The 6,000-nt window shown below is 53.4% G+C and overlaps 1 protein-coding gene across 6 annotated transcripts in view; it reads right to left on the minus strand.

Moving 5' to 3' along the window:
- Sema4d (semaphorin 4D) overlaps positions 1–5,064 on the minus strand; it is a 146,705-nt gene extending 141,641 nt beyond the window's left edge. For all 6 annotated transcript variants that reach the window (XR_608012.3, XM_017803623.2, XM_017803622.2 and 3 more), the window contains exon 1: positions 4,882–5,064. The gene's annotated coding sequence lies outside the window, so the exon portion shown is untranslated. The remainder of the gene's footprint in view (positions 1–4,881) is intronic.
- Between the last annotated feature and the right edge of the window lie 936 nt (positions 5,065–6,000).

Consider the following 6,000-nt stretch of genomic DNA (forward strand, 5'->3'; position numbering starts at 1 on the left):
CTGGCATACTTTCCAGTATAAAGGAGGGCAAGGGAGGGCAGGCTCAGGCAAGAGTGCCAAACCCCTGAGACACTAATTCACCATCATGGCATCTGCCCGGTCCCCTCTGCTGCTGGGGGTGGGTGTAGATCAAGTTCAGAGGTGGATAGCCACCCATCCACCCACAGACTGACCACCTCACATAAGCATCATCATTGCAGACCCTTTCTTTAAAATGGATTTGACAACCACAAGAACAATTCCACTGTAGGAGACAGAGGTACATGCCCGACCAGCATGGATGGTCCATCCTGTCTCCTCTCCTCTGCCTGCTCAACACTGTCCTTGCAGACACACATTTGCATTCTATATACACAAGAGACAATTTCCATGCATAGGTGACTACATGTATGTGTGAAAACAGAACCATTTCACAAATCATGTACTGCAGTAAAGGTGAGGTTTGAAGCAAACCCTTGACTAGCTTCATAAAATAAGGGATCAGCATGGAGGGATCTGGCGTTCCTCCACTATTACTAACTTTTCATTACAGAGTACTTCCAAAGGCTCACACAAGAGACCCAAAGAGAGTAGTGAGCCCAGGGACCCTCACTCAGACCCCAACCTGGCCTCCCAGAGATAACCCCAACTCCTAGATCTGGGGCAGACCCCAAGCACTCCATAGTGTCCTCTGCCACATTCACGGTAACACAGCCACACTGTGGTCATAAAGAAGGCCTTCACACAGCCATTCACTCAGCAAATGTCTATCTCACAGGCAGCCTAGCTCTGACAAGATCACAGGGGGATCTGACTGAGAACCTGACTGGAGGTTCTAGGAAACCTACAATCTCGAGGCACCTCTCAGAAGCAGCCCAGGGGAGGGGTGCAGTCACAGTTCTCATGGACAGTATCTGGGAGTTTAAACCAAATAAAAGGACCCTGTCTACAGAAATTGGAGTGGGGCTGCTGTCCAGGCCAGGGGCTGCAGCAGGAGATATGTCCTGGTCTGGTACCCCAGGTAGATGGCAAAGGCACTCAGGAAGGGAAATAGATGACAAGCAAGCCCCCAAGAACAAAACTGTCAATTGGAGGAGATCTTAGCAGACCACCAGAGAGTGCCTGTTCCAGCCTCCCCCTGGCAAGGGGCTGAGAACTCAGGGGACTGCCTGAGAGTGCCCGGATCCTGCCTCCACTTGGTGCCTTTGAGAGGGAACTGGCACTGATTCTAACCACTCCAACAGCTATCAAGGTGCCTGAAAGCAAATCCTGAATCCATCACTCTCAAGTCCAGCCTTGGCAGACAAAAGAAAAATGAGGAGGAACCCAATAGAGGGATGTTTTTGGAAGCTCTTGTCAAGAAATTCCAATGGATCCTCATATGAACATTTGAAATTTGCCCTGTTCTGACTTTTTTCTAGTTCCCTGTCTAGAACTTGTAATGATAATTATTCTTGCCTTTACTTCTTCACGTCTCCTAGTCATGATTCAAGGACTTTCTTTTCCCCTACAGATAAGAGTTATGCAAGTTGGGAGTGTTTTAGATAGACCCACTGAAGGGGTACCCCAATTGCCTCACCCTGCATCCCTGTTCAGTGTGGAAGAAGCCAGAGTGGTCTGCATCCCGATTCCCTACTGGCAATTCTGGTAAAATTTGGTAAAAAAAAAAAAAAAAAAACCTCCCTTCAGAGGATGGTGTGATGAGAATAGGAGGTAGAAATTGGCTGGGCAGTTAGGGTAAAAAGACCCCAAAGAAAAGTAGCCAGTTTCTTGGCTAAAAGTCAAAATGTCCTTGGGCCTCTTAGCAACATACTCTGTTCCAAAGGCCAAAAATGTCAAAAATATCTGGGAGTTTTTATCTAATCCTTAAAAGATTTTAGGGTTACCTCTTCGGAGGGGGAATGTTTGAATAGCAAAGAGCCCCATTTAAAAAAGAAGAAGAGAAGAGGAAGAAGAAGGAGGAGGAGGAGGAGGAGGAGGAGGAGGAGGAGAAAGGGTACATGAAGTTATCATAAAAAAATGATGAGGAGATATAGGAGGAGTTGGAGAGGAGGGAGTGGGCATGGATTTGATCAAAACACCTTATATGCATGTCCAAAATTCTCAAGAAATTATTTTTTTAAAAAAACAGTCAACTGGATCTTCCAAAGATTACCTGTGTTGATGCAGAGACATCATGGCGTCTGCTCTAGGGGAGGCCCACCAGCTCACCGCTTGGCAGAAAGGTCAACAAGCATGTCTTAACAGATCTCTACTTCTTTCTGCATCTCCTTTGGGCAGAGGAGTTGCACAGAGATCTAGAAAACCTCTCTGGACACATGCACAAGAACTTGCCTGATCAGCCCAGCTTTGGGCCATGACTTTACCCAGGGGCAGCCATGCTTTAAATTGAGATGGTACAGACAGGGTTGGCCAGGCTGCAGCTGCCAAGCTCAGGATGGTCCTGAGCCAAGGGAACAAAAAGGACCCTCCTTCACTGCCTAGGCCTAGGTGCCTCTCACAGGTACCTTTCACCATCTATAAGGTCCTTCTGGAATTTGTCACCATTGAGAGAGAAATAAACTAGGTATGGTGGTATACACCTGTAATCCCAACTCTCAGGAAAGTGAGGTAGGAGGATCACGAGGCTGCTGACAGTTGCTTTTCTCCAAGTGGACCACCCTGGGCAATCAGTTCTATGCATGCTGTGGTTCCCTAGGAGCTGGGAATATGGGGGAGTAGGGTACCTGAGCAAGAGGACTGGGAGGTACCTTTCCAAGGGTGCTCTGAACCCACCAAATTCTAAACAGGAAGGGGAGAGTGCTTTAAATGACAACAATCAGAAAACAATTCCAAGTGCCTGTCTAAGATACTGTACAGCTAACCCAGAGATAATGGGGATGCCCTGGGTGGGGGTGCACAGGTCCTAACTCCAGCCCAGGGACTCTGGCTCCAAGCTCACGCCACAAAATAAAGGAATCAAGAAACTAAGGCCACTCTCCTGACCCCACCCAGCCCTCCCAAGGCAGGCTCCCTTCAGAAGCACACTGAAGGGCTAGAGAAAACCATTGATCACTGTGATGCATTATTGATTGGGCTGGCCATTAGTACACATTCCCCAGCACCAGCTGGCCAGCTTTACACCACTCCTGGGGTGGGGAAGGTCTCACTGGATACCATCCATCCAGGGCATGTACAGAAGAGCAACTGTCCACAAGTGTCCACAGTGTCTCATCAAAGACACTGCCCTGGCCCCAGACCCTGGACTCCTGCCCTTGCCATACACCTCAGACTCCAGCCCTGCCAGGGCTCCAGTCACTCAGGGAGGGGTCTCTGCAAGGCTATGCTTTCAGAAGATTAGGACAGTCAGGAGTGGCTTGGAGTCTATGTCTCCATTTCAGAGGACAGGCAGATTTAAACAAACCCATCATGGTGAGACATCCCCCATTCCAGTGCTGGCTCCAGGTCTCACAACACAATACAACACAAGGAAAGGCTCCTAGGCAAAGCTGCAACTGGGTACAGGCGATGTGCTTTTATTTCTTTGTTTCACTGGCTATTTGGATCAGCCAAAGTCATCAGTCTGAAGGTCGGAGGACAGTTCTTGCTCACACAAACATCCGCTCATCCTTTCTCCTTCTCAACAGATGATCACTCTGACATGATGTGCACAGACACCAACGGTCAAAGTGACAATCGGATCTTTATAGTCGCTACCAGGATCTTCCCCAGCACTGGCCAAGGCTGCCTGCTTCTGGAACACTGTAAACATTCCCAAATAACCTTGCTGGGCAGCCAGGAGGCAGGTCCTCTACCAGGGGCACATAGAAAGTGACAAGCTGCTGGTGTCATTTCACCCCCTGGGAAGGAAACTTCCGTTTAGTAGTGCCTGGTGGATGGAAGAGTAGGGTCAGATATCTGGCCACAGGCCCTGCGTCCAGTGAGGGATTGGCCACCCACGGGCCTGGGTTGTGCTCAACACACTGTGGTTTTTAAAAACAAAAGCAGAGCAAGTTCATGTGGCAAACTCCCCAGAATGCTGGTACCAGCCCTCCACATGCCTCATTTGAAGCAAGACTCCCCATTCACCCACCCGCCTCCCAAGAGACTAAATGGCATAAATAAAGAGGACAGCTACGTGCTCAGCTCTGTTTTCCGCGCCATGACTGGCATAGCTCCAACAGAGCCAGCCCCCTGCAACTCACCGGGAGCCAGCAACAGGTGCAGCCCGAGCACAGGCTTGTGGTTCCGGGAGGCTCTAGAATAACGCTGCCCGAATCTTCCAGGGAGCTACGGCCTGGCAGCGCCCAACCCACGGCAGTGGCGACCTCGCCCCCGCGGCCCTGCCAGCCGCACCTGTCTGAGTGCACCGCGCCACATCCGGTGCACCCAAGCCAAGGCCTCCGAGACCTAAATAGAAGCCGGCCCGGTCGGGGCTGGGAGCCAGGCTAGGGGCGCGGGCCCTGGCAAGTGGGCGCGTCCCAAGGGGCCAGCTCCCCAGAGTCCCTGTCCTCGGGGCCTGGCCCCGCGTGTCGCGATTGGCTGAGCCCCGCGTCCCCGCTCCAGAGCAGCCACCTGCATGGCAGGGCCCGGCGAGAGCAGAGAAGGGAGGTCGGGAGGGATCGCCGCCGGAGTGGGACTGCAGAGGGGGATCGAGGATGGGGTAGGAATGAGGAGGGGGTCCGAAGATCCGGGTGGGAATGAAGAGGGGGCTCGAGTGATGTGGGAAGGACCTCGGGAGGAAGCTCCAGGAGGCGCCCCGAGAGGGGTCCCGGGAGGCCCGAGGGGTCGCAGGAGCCGCTCCTGCAAGGGTCCTCGGGTTGACCGCGAGGGCTCCAGGCGTCACCTCCCCGGAGGGTCCGGCCTACGCATGCACCTGCCCAGCCCCGGGCGCGCTCCTCCCGCGCTGGCCCCGCCGCTTACCTGGAGCGCGCGTCCCGCCGGAGGCGTCTCTCTGAGGGGCCGAGCCCTGCCAGCTCAGCGCCAAGAATGGCGGCGGCGGTGGTGGCAGCAGCGACGGAGGCGGAGAGCCCAGGGAGGCGGCGGCGGGGAGGCCTGGCTGAGCTGGATGCTGCGGCGAGGGCGCCGAAGCCGGCGCTGGGACGAAGTGCGCGGGGCAGACGCGCACGCCCCTCCCCCTCCCTCCCTTCCCGCCTCTCAGATCGCGGAGATAGCTCTGTCAGTAAAGTGCTTGCTGTGTTGTGTGAAGACCTGACTTTGATCTTCCCAAACCCGCCTAAAATCCCCAGGCATGGAGGTCTACACTTATAATCAAGTGCTGGGGATATGGAGAAAGGCAGATCCCTAGGACTTGCTGGTCAGCCAGACTCACTGAATCAGGAAGTTCCAGGCCAATGCAAGACTCGGATTGAAAAACAAAAACATGAGGGACTGCGGCTAAGGAGCCACAGCTGGCATCATCCACTGGTCTCTAAATGCATGCACACACATGTATATGCACACCCAGGTGTGCACCCATTCCCTCTCTCCCTCTCTCTCTCTCTCTCTCTCTCCACCTTCCTTCCCTCCTCTCCCGGCCACAGCCTGAGGTCCTGGTTTAGAGGCTGCCCCCTACCCTTTCACCCCTTTCCCAGTCTTCCTAATGAGTCAACTTGCCCTTCTAGGTTCTGAACTGACTCCATGCTTCCCAGCCTCCCCCAGACCTCCAAGGTTTCCTGCACCTCAGGCTACCCTGGGGTTTTGGCTTTAGAAAACGATCCCTTCCCTCCTCTCCCGGCCACAGCCTGAGGTCCTGGTTTAGAGGCTGCCCCCTACCCTTTCACCCCTTTCCCAGTCTTCCTAATGAGTCAACTTGCCCTTCTAGGTTCTGAACTGACTCCATGCTTCCCAGCCTCCCCCAGACCTCCAAGGTTTCCTGCACCTCAGGCTACCCTGGGGTTTTGGCTTTAGAAAACGATCCAGGCAAATCCTTTGAGGTTTCCAGTGCAAGGTTTGGGGAGCCCCTCCTGAGGTCCCATGCCAACCTTTTGTTAAAGGTTCCATGAAGCACAGGATTCCCTTATGAGTTACAAATGTAACTCA

The sequence above is a fragment of the Nannospalax galili genome, unplaced genomic scaffold (assembly GCF_000622305.1).
Source record: "Nannospalax galili isolate Female #2095 unplaced genomic scaffold, S.galili_v1.0 scaffold367, whole genome shotgun sequence".
In the NCBI taxonomy this organism is placed as follows: Eukaryota; Metazoa; Chordata; class Mammalia; order Rodentia; family Spalacidae; genus Nannospalax; species Nannospalax galili.